This window comes from Triticum urartu, chromosome 2A, assembly GCF_056163025.1.
Source record: "Triticum urartu cultivar PI428250 chromosome 2A, HENAU_Tu73, whole genome shotgun sequence".
Lineage (NCBI taxonomy): Eukaryota > Viridiplantae > Streptophyta > Magnoliopsida > Poales > Poaceae > Triticum > Triticum urartu.
Genome location: NC_141874.1, coordinates 764,946,229 through 764,960,956, shown reverse-complemented (window position 1 = coordinate 764,960,956; position 14,728 = coordinate 764,946,229).

Here is a 14,728-nt window from a genome sequence, read left to right as displayed (position 1 = left end):
CCTACGAACTATGAGGAAGCGATGATGAGCCCAAATTCCGAGAAATGGCTTGAGGCCATGAAATCTGAGATGGGATCCATGTATGAGAACAAAGTGTGGACTTTGGTTGACTTGCCCGATGATCGGCAAGCCATAGAAAATAAATGGATCTTCAAGAGGAAGACGGACGCTGATACTAGTGTTACTATCTACAAAGCTAGAATTGTCGCAAAAGGTTTTCGACAAGTTCAAGGTGTTGACAATGATGAGAGTTTCTCACTCGTATCTATGCTTAAGTCTGTCCGAATCATGTTAGCAATTGTCGCATTTTATGAAATCTGGCAAATGGATAAACAAATCTGCATTCCTTAATGGATTTATTAAAGAAGAGTTGTATATGATGCAACCAGAAGGTTTTGTCAATCCTAAAGGTGCTAACAAAATATGCAAGCTCCAGTGATCCATCTATGGACTGGTGCAAGCATCTCGGAGTCGGAATATACGCTTTGATAAGTTGATCAAAGGATATAGTTTTATACAGACTTGCGGTGAAGCCTGTATTTACAAGAAAGTGAGTGGGAGCACTACAGCATTTCTGATAAGTATATGTGAATGACATATTGTTGATCGGAAATAATGTAGAATTATTCTACAAAGCATAAAGGAGTGTTTGAAAGGAGTTTTTTCAAAGAAAGACCTCGAAGAAACTGCTTACATATTGAGCATCAAGATCTATAGAGATAGATCAAGATGCTTGATAAGTTTTTTCAATGAGTACATACCTTGACAAGATTTTGAAGTAGTTCAAAATGGAACAGTCAAAGAAAGAGTTCTTGCCTGTGTCATAAGGTGTGAAATTGAGTAAGACTCAAAGCCCGACCACGGTAGAAGATAGAAAGAGAATGAAACTCATTCCCTATGCCTCAGCCATAGGTTCTATAAAGTATGCCATGCTATGTACCAGATCTATTGTATACCCTACACTGATTGGCATGGGAGTACAATAGTGATCTAGGAGTAGATCACTGGACAACGGTCAAAATTATCCTTACTGGAATAAGGATATGTTTCTCGATTACGGAGGTGACAAAAGGTTCGTCGTAAAGGGTTACGTCGATGCAAGTTTTGACACTGATCCAGATGACTCTAAGTCTCAATCTGGATACATATTGAAAGTGGGAGCAATTAGCTATAGTAGCTCCGTGCAGAGCATTGTTGACATAGAAATTTACAAAATACATGCGGATCTGAATGTGGCAGACCCGTTGACTAAACTTCTCTCACAAGCAAAACATGATCACTTTTCGGGTCTTAATCACATAGCAATGTGAACTAGATTATTGAATCTAGTAAACCCTTTGGGTGTTAGTCACATGGAGATGTGAACCAATCACATAAAGATGTGAACTATTAATGTTAAATCACATGGCGATGTGATCTAGATTATTGACTCTAGTGCAAGTGGGAGACTGAAGGAAATATGCCCTAGAGGCAATAATAAAGTTATTATTTATTTCCTTATATCATGATAAATGTTTATTATTCATGCTAGAATTGTATTAACCGGAAACATAATACATGTGTGAATATATAGACAAACAGAGTGTCACTAGTATGCCTCTACTTGACTAGCTCGTTAATCAAAGATGGTTATGTTTCCTAACCATGGACAAAGAGTTGTTATTTGATTAACGGGATCACATCATTAGTTGAATGATCTGATTGACATGACCCATTCCATTAGCTTAGCACCCGATCGTTTAGTATGTTGCTATTGCTTTCTTCATGACTTATATATGTTCCTATGACTATGAGATTATGCAACTCCCGTTTACCGGAGGAACACTTTGTGTGCTACCAAACATCACAACGTAACTGGGTGATTATAAAGGTGCTCTACAGGTGTCTCCAAAGGTACATGTTGGGTTGGCGTATTTCGAGATTAGGATTTGTCACTCCGATTGTCGGAGAGGTATATCTGGGCCCTCTCGGTAATGCACATCACTTAAGCCTTGCAAGCATTGCAGCTAATGAGTTAGTTGCGAGATGATGTATTACGGAACGAGTAAAGAGACTTGACGGTAACGAGATTGAACTAGGTATTGGATAACGACGATCGAATCTCGGGTAAGTAACATACCGATGACAAAGGGAACAACGTATGTTGTTATGCGGTCTGACCGATAAAGATCTTCGTAGAATATGTAGGAGCCAATATGAGCATCCAGGTTCCGCTATTGGTTATTGACCGGAGACGTGTCTCGGTCATGTCTACATTGTTCTCGAACCATAGGGTCCGCACGCTTAAGGTTTCGATGACAGTTATATTATGAGTTTTGATGTACCGAAGGAGTTCGGAGTCCCGGATGGGATCGGGGACATGACGAGGAGTCTCGAAATGGTCGAGACATAAAGATCGATATATTGGATGACTATATTCGGACATCGGAAAGGTTCCGAGTGGTTCGGCTATTTTTCGGAGTACCGGAGAGTTACGGGAATTAGCCGGGAGAAGTATTGGGCCTTATTGGGCCATACGGGAAAGAGAGAGGGGCTGCCTAGGGCAGGCCGCGTGCCCCCCCAAGGCCTAGTCCGAATTGGACTAGGGGGAGGGGCCGCGCCCCCTCCTTCTTTCCCTTCTCCCTTCCCCTTCCTTGTCTCCTACTCCTACTACATGGAAGGACTCCTAGTTGGACTAGGAAAGGGGGAATCCTACTCTCGGTGGGAGTAGGACTCCCCTAGGGCGCGCCATAGAGAGGGTCGGCCCTCCCCTCGTCCACTCCTTTATATACGGGGGCAGGGAGCACCTCATGGACACAAAAAAGTTGATCTTCGTGATCGTTCCTTAGCCGTGTGCGGTGCCCCCCTCCACCATATTCCACCTCGGTCATATCGTTGCAGTGCTTAGGCGAAGCCCTGCGCCGGTAGAACATCATCATCGTCACCACGCCGTCGTGCTGACGGAACTCCTCCCCGAAGCTTTGCTGGATCGGAGCTCGGGGTGCGTCATCGAGCTGAACGTGTGCCAAGAACTCGGAGGTGCCGGAGTAACGGTGCTTGGATCGGTTGAACCGGGAAGACGTACAACTACTTCCTGTACGTTGCATCAACGCTTTCGCTTCGGTCTACGAGGGTACGTAGACAACACTCTCCCCTCTCGTTGCTATGCATCACCATGATCTTGCGTGTGCGTAGGAATTTTTTTTGAAATTACTATGTTCCCCAACAGTCAGCATGCTGGTCTAAATCCTAAGCGCGCAGGGGTATTGGCCCATCGCCCATTGCACACCTGCACGTTGCGTACGCGGCCGGCGAGAAGACCTAGCCTCCCTTATACAAGAGCAGGCGTTCCAGTCCAACCCGGCGCATGCTGCTCAGTCGCTGACGTCAAGAAGGCTTCGGCTGATACCACGACGTCGAGTGCCCATAACTGTTCCCGCGTAGTTGGTTAGTGCATATAGGCTTGTGGCCAGACTGAGATCAAATACCAAGATCTCGTTAAGTGTGTTATTTTGAAGTAACTGCGGACGCCGACTAGGGCCAGGCCCACCTCTCACCTAGGTGGTCTCAACCTGCCTTGTCGCTCCACCATAAAGTAACAGTTGGGGGCCGTTGAGAACCCAGGCTCACCACTACCTGAGTGGAACCACCTGCCCCTTCAGCCCCCACAACGGAATTACTTGCGGGTACTCTACGAGCCGACCCGACTTTAGTCACCACATGTATCACGCATGTGTAAACAAGTATAAACCCGTGATCACCTCCCAAGTGATCACGGCCCGATAGTATAGCATGGCAGACGGACAAGAATGTAGGGCCACTGATGGAATACTAGCATCCTATACTAAGCATTTATGATTGCAAGTAAAGGTAACAACAGTAGTAGCAAGAACAGGCTATGCATCAGAATAGGATTAACGGAAAGCTGTAACATGCTACACTACTCTAATGCAAGAAGTAGAGAGAAGGGTAGTCGATATCTGGTGATCAAAAGGGGGGGGGCTTGCCTGGTTGCTCTGGCAAGAAGGAGGGGTCATCTTCGATGTAGTCGAACACACGGACAACGGCAGCGGTCTCGGAGTCTACCGGAAAGGAGTAACGGTGGGGGAACACGATAAATAACAGAGCAATCAAATGTAACACAAAGCAAGACGCGACAGTACGTTTTGCTAGCGGCGACCTAACGTAGAGATAGGCGATACCGGCGAAGGGGGGAAACATCTGGGAAAGTATTCCCGGTGTTTCGCGTTTTCGGACAAACGGACCGGAGGGGGAAGGTTGCATGTTTGCTATGCTAGGGACGCGTGGCGAACGAACGCACTGCGTATTCTGATTTGTCTTATCGTTCTGAGCAACTTTCATGTATAAAGTATTTTTATCCGAGTTACGGATTATTTTCTATGAATTTCCAAAGTTTTAGCAATAATCTGAAATTTTTGGATTTATTTTAAATTCGAGTTGACCAAGTACACTTGACTGGTCAAATGTAAAATAGTGCAGGGGTCCCACATGGCATAGACTATAACTAAACAAATAAATAAAAACTAACCTAATTAAATGGGCCCACATGTCATCTACTACTAGAGTAATTTAGCACTAGTTAATTCTAGCTACACCTAGTGATGCTAATCTAAGCAGTACTAATCTACACACTCAGGTGCACACACACAGCACACACTCAGGCACACACACACGGGAGCACCGTAGAGCAGTGGCAATGGCCGCAACACAGCAGCGGTATGCAGTGGCAGCGGCAACACGACGCAGCGGCAGGCAGCAGCTCGCAGTGCAGCAAGCAGCAACAGTACGCGGCAGTAAGCAGTAGGCGGGACAGGCTACCGGGGCTCGGTAGCGGGCGCGCGTGGCCTGGCGGCAGTACCAGCAGTACATCGGCGGCGGAGCAGCACGAAGCACCAGCGGGCAACAACGGTTGTGGGCACGAGGAGCGTTGAGCGGAGGCGGATGCGGGCGGCCGGAGGCTGGCGCGGGGAGCGGCGATCGGAGGCGGTAGCGGCCAAAGCAAGCAGTAGCATCAGCGCCGGTATCAGCGGGCAGCAGACGCGGAGCGCGGTGAGCGCGGCCCGTCGGAAGGCAAGGTGCGGGCGACGCGCGAGGAACAGGGGCATGGCGTGGCCAAGGAGTGACCCAGGGCAGCTAGGACGGGGCGGGAGCGTGACCACGGGCGGTGAGCGTGCGGGGAGCAGAGCTTCGGCTACGGCGACAACTGACGGGCACGGGAGCAGTGGTAAACTATACGGGTCGAAAGGATATGCGAGGGAATCGGCCGAGGGGCTCACCCCGGTGCTCGGGGACGACGTTGGGAGGTCGGGGGAGCTCGGGAGGCAGCAAATCTGACGACGAACGGTGGCGGCCGTGGCGGGGAAGACGGCTCGATCCAAGCGTATGGTGCGGCTCCGGTTGAACGGACACATGGGGATGACGGAGTCGACGACGAGGAAGTCCCTGGACAACCTCCTGGTCGCCGGGGAGGCCAGTGGCCGCCGGGACGGCGACGGCGCATCGACGACACCTCGGACACGAGGTTCACAGGAGAAGCACGAGTGGGAGAGGGGAATATCAACGCACGGCTCATTGCCTCCTTTTTTTTATAGACTGTTTTGTATTTCTTTCCTGTTTCGCATCATTTTTTATAGTAAATGAATTTAGTTATAAGTGCAATTTTGCACATAATTACTAGGTAGGATTTTGAAGCAGCATACAAGGTCTCAATTTATTTGGAAAAGTTCCACCATTTCTTTAAATTGTAACGGGTAAATTAAATGCTACTTCTCCAAATTTAAATAGGTTAATGGCATTTTAGGTGCTCAAATAATGTTGGATCATACATGACAATTAGTTTGTGAATATTTGCAACCCAACAAATTTTTTATTTTTTATGTTGAAACTATTATTTGACTTGCTATTTGAATTTGTATTTGAACTCAGTTTGAAGCAAGTTGGGTTTAGCAAAATTTTAATTATGATGACCTGGCATCATTAACAGGGGTTTACTGTAGCTTAACTATCGGGGTGTCACAAGAAAAGAACTACATTCTCTTACTTGCGCACTTGGGTCTATTTGGCGAAAGTCAATGTGCCGATACCCAAAAAGCATAAGCTTGGACCAAAGACTGTGGACTGCGTTAATTTGGGCTACGCTAAGAATAGCGTTGGCTATAGATTTCTAGTAGTGAAATATAAGGTACCTGACCAGAAGGTCGGTACAATCATAGAGTCTAAGGATGCTACATTTTTTGACGATATTTTCCCCAGGAGAGATATGCAAAGCACTTCTAGACTGGAACTGATGAGACTCCTGAACCTGCCATTCCGATGGAATACTATGAACACAAAAGTGATGAAAGTTCCACGGAGGATGACGAGGAAGCTCTTGTTAGGAGCAAGAGACAAAGGACTGCAAAGTCTTTTGGTGATGATTTCTTTGTGTACCTCGTGGATGATGACACTCCCAGTTCCATTTCAGAAGCTTATGCATCTCTGGATGCTGACTACTAGAAGGATACAGTCTGTAGCGAGATGGATTCAATCTTGGCAAACGGGACATGGGAGATCACTGATCGTCCTTATGGTTGCCAACCATTGGGATACAAGTGGGTGTTCAAGAAGAAGCTTAGGCCCAATGGTACTTTTGAGAAGTACAAGGCTAGGCTTGTGGCCAAGGGTTATACCCAAAAAGAAGAAGATGATTTCTTTGATACTTACTCACCTGTGGCTAGACTGACAACCATTCGAGTGTTACTCGCATTGGCTGCCTCGCATGGTATTCTCGTTCATCAGATGGACGTTAAGATAGCTTTCCTCAACGGAGAACTAGACGAGGAAATTTGCATGCAACAACCAGATGGCTTTGTAGTAAATGGTCAGGAAAGAAAGATGTGCAAGCTAATGAAATCTTTGTATGGCCTGAAACAAGCGTCTAAGCAATGGCATGAGAAGTTCAACACTACTCTGACATCTGCTGGCTTTGTAGTTAATGAAGCTGGCAAATGTGCATACTATCGCTATGGTGATGGCGAAGGAGTTATACTGTGTCTGTATGTCGATGACATACTGATATTTGGGACCCACCTCGAAGTCATTGAGGAGGTCAAGGCTTTTCTATCTCATAACTTTTAGATGAAAGACCTGGGCGTGGTTGATGTTATCTTGAACATCAAGCTACTGAGAAATACTGAGGGTGGAATTACACTTTTGCAATCCCACTGTGTTGAGAAGATTTTGAGCCATTTTGGATATTCGGACTGCAAACCTTCTACAACACCATATGATCCTAGCATGCGGATTCGAAAGTTCAAAGGCATGGCTGTAGATCAATTGAGATATTCTCAAGTGGTTGGTTCACTCATGTAGCTAGCTTGTGCTACTCTCCCTGGCATCTCATTTGCTGTGTGCAAACTGAGCCGGGTTGTTTCCAGTCCGGGAGATGTGCATTGGCATGCTGTTGAGCGAGTGATGCACTATTTGTAAGGTACTGTGAACTACGGGATTCACTATTCTGGGTACCTGACGGTACTTGAGGGGTAGAGTGATTCTAACTAGATATCTGATACTGATGAGATGAAAGCCACAAGTGGATATGTCTTCACACTTGGTGGTGGTGCTGTTTCCTGGAAGTCTTGCAAGGAGACGATCTTAACCAGATCGACTATGGAAGCAGAACTCACAGCATTAGACACATCATGCGTGGAAGCAGAGTGGCTTCAAGAGCTTTTGATGGATTTGGCGGTGGTTGATAAACCAGTCCCGGCTGTCCTTATGAACCGTGACAATCAAACAGTGATTGCCAAGGCTAAGAGTTCAAAGGACAACTTGAAATCCACAAAGCACATAAGAAGAAGATTAAAATCTGTCAGAAAATCAAGAAACTCCGGAGTAATAGCGTTGGATTATATCCAGACGACTAAGAATCTGGCAGACCCTTTTACAAAAGGGCTATCATGGATTGTGATAGAAAATGCATCTGTAAAGATGGGTATGAGACCCACGTAAGTTGCCATGAGGGTAACCCAACCTATGATTGGAGATTCCGTGAATTAGGACCTGGGAAAACAATCCAGCGGTCAACTGAGTAGAGTATCCTTAATTAACCCACTCCGTTGGAGATGCAATAACTGTTGTCTTAATGTGTTCCAAAGCTTATGTAAGAAAGATGCTAACCTACAGAGCATTCTTTTGAGGAACATACCTATGTGAGCCCGACTGCTGGTCACAGTCTATGAGATTGGGTGATCTCTAGAAAGCTCATGAGAAGGTACGGAGTATGACTAATAAGCTCAACCCGTGGGGTTTAGCCTTCGGTAGCCACGTATCAGCTGACAATAGGCGAAACTTCTACACGCCAACTGACAATTCAAGGCATACTCCATTGTTCAGTTGTGAAGAAGTCTAATCCTATTGCTCTAGGTGGAAGTTCAACTTATCAGTCTTTACTGAAAATTCTGGTATATCAAACATTGTTTCAAACAGTTGACAATATGTGCCGTGAGATCTGATCGTGCATGAGCTACTACGTCGATGTGAGCGACTACCCGTGGATGTGCAGTTTTCACCACCTCTGCTACCATTGCCATTGCGATATGCAACTTTGTCGGCCGCCCTGGCCAATTGTCTACTAGTTGTTATGCAACTTCTTGTGCTTTCTCAGCCGACTACCTATCAATCGATGTGCAACTTTGTCAGCTCCTCTGACCAACTTCTTAGCAGGTAATGTGCAACTTCCCCCTACCCTGTGGATGTGCAGTTTCCACCATCCCTAACTACCCTTTCCCGCGTGAGATATGCAACTTCGTCTACAGACATGGCCAGCTGTCTAGCGGTCAATGTGCGTCTTTCTCCCCTACATGTGGACACCCTGTCCCAATTACCCCTACCAATAGGATGTGCAACTTTGGAAGCTGCCTCGGCCAACTGCCTGGTGGTTGATGTGTAACTCTGAAAGTATCATATCCAACTAAGAACTACTATGTCTGCAACTACAAGTACTGCAAATGCCAACAAAAAAGGCGAATAGAAAAAATTAATTAACTTAAGAAAAAAAACATCATCTAGCAAACTTAGTATCGTCGTGTTGTGCAACTTCCCAATGATCATATCCAACTAAGAACTACTGTGTGTGCAACTACAACTACTACAGTTGCCAACAAAAAAAGTGACTAAAAAAATTAACTTAAAAAAAGCATCATCTAGCAAACTTGGCATCACTGTGTAATGATCATATCCAATTGAGAACTACTATCTGTACAACTACAACTACTGCGAACGTCAGCAAAATAATGACTCGAAAAAAATGATTAACTTAAAAAAATATCATCTAGCAAACTTAGTATCGCCGTGTTGTGCAACTTTTCAGTGGTTAAATCCAACTTAAACTACTACCATAGCCAACTGTGTTCTAACCAAAGTAAAAGATCCCTTTCTTCTATTCGGCATACGATCTGATGAATTTCCCTTGATGTTTTCTAGCGAACTTATGAATGGGCTTAAGCTGCAGGTTTGTGAAGGTTGCTTCTCCCAGATCAGGTTTACCAAAGAAGCTCCTAGTTGCTTTGGTTAGGGACACCATCCCTTCATGCATGTCTTTTGACTCGATTGGGTGTCGGTGTGGAACAGATAGGAAATCCTTGACGTCCATTTTGAGTTCAGGCAGCAACCAAGGCAGCTTTGTCCAGCGTGTAGAGAGCACGCTTGTCCTTACGGCTGTAATTAGGTCAGATTTCATCAAGATGGGCAGCAAAATGTCATCAGTCAGCGCGCTGACTCTGTCTTCCTGTGATTGTTGCATAAAAATGAAGTTTTTTTTACTTAGTATTGAATAAATAAATTCAGAAGTTCCAAATAGGAGTTACACCATGAATGAAGAAAGGAAATCATTATTCTTACTTGGCCGGGCGAATCATTATTCTCCATGAATGAAGAATCTAATGGGGCGTCTGCGCCTTCAAATCTTATCCGATACATAGGCCTCTGTATCAGGGATTCAGGGGATTCCAGAATCTAACATGGCTTTCGCAGACCACATTCCTCACTGCCATTTCTTCAAACAACATGCATGCAGGACCACCAACACAGCAGTTCAGGTACATGACGACTCGTCATTGACGAGCAGCTTGACTGCTCGCTCAGCTCAGCACGGCAGGGCAGCTTGAGTCCGAAGGCACGGTACGTCTGCACGGGCAGCGGCCAGAATGTCGTCCCCAACGAGCATGTGGAGGAAGAAAGGCGCGGGCCAAAGGGTCGACGGCGTCGGTGTCTTCTTCCCTGGCCGTGCGCTGGAGATTGTTAAGCATTTCCAGCCATGCCCTCAGGGAGACCTTTCCAGGCGATTTTTTCGCGCTGGCACCGAAAAACGGCCCAGTCGCATCATTAGGAGCCCGATTTTCGCCGGCTTGGGTCGAAATCAGCGTCGGGGGATCCAAGCCGAACCCGGCGCGCTGGAGGCACCGGGGCGAGCAGTTTTCGCGCGAAAAAGCCGCGGGCCAACCGCGTCAGCGACACCGCGCCTCGTCCTCCCCCAACGTCTCGGTTTCCCGCGCGAGGAATCAATGGCAAGGCTGCCACCGGTGAGCTTTGCCATTGATTCCTCACGGGCGGCGCGTCACGGGACGGCGCGCCGACGCTTCCCCTCCCTCGCACGCGTACACACGGGCGCGGCGCGGCTATAGAAGCCGGTGGCCTCGCTCGCCTGTGACCACACCAGCCCCGCCCTCGCCGCCGAGCTTTACCTCTCCCGAGAGCCGCCGCCGAGCCCTCCCTCTCCCTCCCCCTCTCCCGATGGTCGAGCGTTTTCCCAGAGACGAGGCGGCGGCCAACGACTTCGGCCACCGCACTCTCCGCGAACATGAGTCGTGGCTCCTGTTCCAGGCGAACATCACGGCGCCGCCGGACATGCGCGCTGGGCCGACGGGCTGGAAGCTCAGCTACGGGGGAGTGCCCATTCCCCCGTTGCCCGACGCCATGGCTAAACCCTCCTACTTCGCCGACGAGGTCGAGGTCGTGCGTGCCTCCCTCACCGACGCCCAGCTCTCCCTCCTCCAGTACGCCGCCGACAACCACGCGGCTTGGGCGGCGTACTTCCAACACCGTCAGTAGCAGCGGCTGGCGTCCACCAACGGCGTGGCGGTGGTCTGCGGCCTGAAGAACAACGAGGGGCGCCACCTGTGGTGGGGCGTCCCCGGCCGCACGCTCGAGGGCGTGCTGACGCACCTCGAGGGCGGCAACAACCCGCCGTTGGCGTACCCCCGGCGAGGGCGGCCGCCGCGGCGCACCGCCGACACGACGGGCCATGGGCGCCAAGGAGGTTCGGCTCCTCCTCCTCTTCCTCCTCGCGATCTTCCTCGCACTCCTCCGGCACTCCGGCGCTGCTCAGCGTCAAGGCCGAGCCCGCGGCGGAGACGCCGCTCGGCCGGCGCACTCGCAGCGCCGGCATCGTCATCAACGAGGGCAGCCGGCGCGCCTCCTCGTCGGCTCCTCCTCCGCGCTTCGTCAAGCCAAAGACGGTGCCGGGGCTCGCGCCGGTGAAGGCGGAGCCGGGTCTCCCCGCCATGAAGACGGAGCACGGCGAGGTCGAGCTCGACGACGACGCGGCCCTTGAATGGGCACGCCAGGACTCCCTGAAGATGGTGAGGGAGCGCCAGTGCGCCGCCCTGCGGCGCTTCGCGGAGCGCCGCTGGGGCCGCAACGAAGGAGGAGTCGTCGTCATCGGCGACAGCGACGACGATGACGCGCCGCCGCCGCCACCAGTCCGCCATGGCGACGCCGGGTCCAGCAGGGGCGCCCGCGTCAAGGAGGAGAAGGCCGACGATGACGACGGCGGTGACGATGGCGGCGATGACGGCGACTACTCGGTGTTCAGCCAGTTTCTTTTTTAAATTAGTTTATATATTTGCTATGTAATGAAAATCCGCAAACTTTGTTGAAATATATGTCCAAGTTGGACGGAATTTGTCGTGTTTAACCGAACTTCGTCGAACTTTGCCGAAATTTGCTATATACTTTCATTTTTTGAACGCAACTGGGGCGGCCCTGGGGCCGGCGGCTGAGGATCAACTCGTCCCCAGGCCGCTTTTTACGGCGGCTCAGTCCCAGACGGCGATTTTAGGCGCCCCCTGAGGGGCCAACGGCTGGAGATGCTCTTACATGTTGTTCATGGATGCATCTGAACTGAGTGCAAGCCGTTGCGCCGGCGCATGAAGAATAAATTCATGGAAGAAATGGAGGTTGTTACTTACATGTTTGTCCATGACACTAGTGATGATGAGGTCGCCTTGACAGTGAGCTGGAGCACACATCAACCTACTACCACTCTGGACTGGTCCACTTTTCAATCGGAAAGGTGCCATAGCACCCGGGTGCCCGACACCCTGTTATCCCGCGTGTCCAGCGACTTGAAGATTCGTGCAGAAGAATAGTCAGCAGCAGGCATGCGCATGCGCATGTTAATTAGGCAGCCATTTTGCAGGGTGTGATCAGGACTGCAGGAGACAGAGTAGGGCCGGTCCTAGGCAACTGTTTTGCAGGCTGAGCCACTGTATACATGCGAAAGAGACCGTCTGTTCCGTCCCATCACTGGAAACCATTGGCTCGCCTGCATGTGAAGCTTTATTCTCGTGAATGAGACCGCTGGAGAGAGAGGGCGCTTTTCTCTTTCTCAGAGAGGTGCTATGAGAGAGAAGTGAGAGAGGCATTGTGTGTAAGAGAAAAAAGAGCAGAGAGAGAGAGGCGTTGTGTGCAAGAGAGAGAAAGGAAAAAGGAGCAGAATAGTTTAAAGTAGCCTGTAGTCAACAGTGTTGTTGTTTTATATTCTACCAAAAAGAAATAGGAGAGAGATGAGGATGCTGCAGCCACATTTGTCGGGAACAGTAGTGCCACGGACACTGTTTTTACAATTAGAATAGGGGGATTGAGGCCAGGAAAGGCAGGTCTAGACTAGGCCCAGATTTGTTTGTTTTTTATCCCTGTTCTATGCTTGATGAGCTGCTAATAGAATCATTTGCTACAGTAAGACGACGCACATATCTCGAAGCATCATATTTTAAATGAATGGTACAGATAAAAGGGTGCCTGGACACCCGGGATCTAAAAATCCACTCTCCTTTTCAATGTTCTTCTCCCGACACGACATTTTGTCGGCACACCAACGAGGATCCGCCTAAGTAAACAAAATAAATTTTAGGAAGGAATTTAAGTTGAGGGCTCGTCTGAAAGTGTATCGTCATTTATGAAGTGACTTTGATACTCTCTGGTCTATGAAATTGTGCATACAACTTCCCATGCTATGGACTATATAGACTTGTGATGAAATCATCTGTAAGTATAACATACAATTAGGGTCAATTCAACACAAGTGTTCTACTAACATCGTGTCCTTAAATATTGTCGACATTACCGCTATGTCCATGATAAAAAAAATAGAACCATCAATCAACACTTAGCTAGTCCTAGGCTTACAATTATAATTATCGATTATTTAGGAATATAATAATCAGTACAAAATACGAAGCAGCGCATTCTTTTCGGCAAAGAAAATATATTTTCAAACAGATGGTGTATATACTTGCTAATTAAACTGCCGGCCGGTCGGTCGCCGTGTTTCTGCACCAACCATCCATGCGTAAAGGCACGGCCTTCTTCTCCGGCGCGTGCTTGGCCTTGACTCTAACGTACCGGCGCACCAGTCGGACCACCCTCCTGCCCACCACATGTCCAGGCAGCTGTTTCCTTGCACCAGCAACTGGTTCTTCAACTCCATGACCACGGAGAGCGGCCGTGGCGACGCTGATTTCTCCTTGGCTTCCGGTGGCAGTGCCGGGGTCCCTGTCGTCGTCGCCGTTGATCGGCTCATCTATCAGTTCCTGTAGCGAGAAATTACGCGAGTTATCCTGACCTTCCTCCTGCGGCTCCTGGAGGTGACACGCCATCCTTCCATCATCTCCGTCTAGCTCCGGCGATGTCTTGTGCTCAGACGGTGGCTTCAGCTGATGAGCATCTCGGTCGCAACCAGCAGTGACCAACCTTGCAGCGGCTGGTCTTCTTATTGTCCTCCTTGACATGGTAGCATCGAATCTCCGAGGCCGGTTTTCGTCGTGCGATGCGGTCGCCATTGTTGTCCCAGTGAACTTATTTGGAAGAAGAAGAAGAAGAAGAAGAAGAAGAAGAAGATCACATCCCTGCCTGGTACTTGGACTTGGGAGGAAAAGTTGTTCATATATATAATGCCAGGCCAGGGATATGAGGACCTAGGTGCTTGATGCGTCTACGTGCACGTCTGCAAGGGAGCTATCTGAGCAATGTTAAGTAGGATAGAAGGCAGCTTATGCATGGTACACAAAAAGAGTATTGAACCAAGAATAAGCTTGTGGGTAGATACAGGAATGTACTAGGGATAACTTAGGGATAAAGCCCAAGGAATGCATGGAGGGAACTGATTGATATGCTGTAGACGAACTCTTCTAATCCAATCCAAGAACCAGGACGATGTGACTGAACTCACCTACCGACACAGTCCACACCCACACGGTGTGGCGAGATGAACGAACCTGTTTGGAAGGATATAGCTCCATTTATCGCCGAATTAGACCAGCCTGGTGTTGTTGAAAGCTAGGAGTATGAAACAAGCATGTATTAGCCTTTGGCTTATCCAAGGATCTTGACTATTGCGGAGCCCGGTGAATTTCTGTAAACTTTATGGTTGATTTCGCTATGTTTGTGCAGGTATCCGAACCTAGAAGAC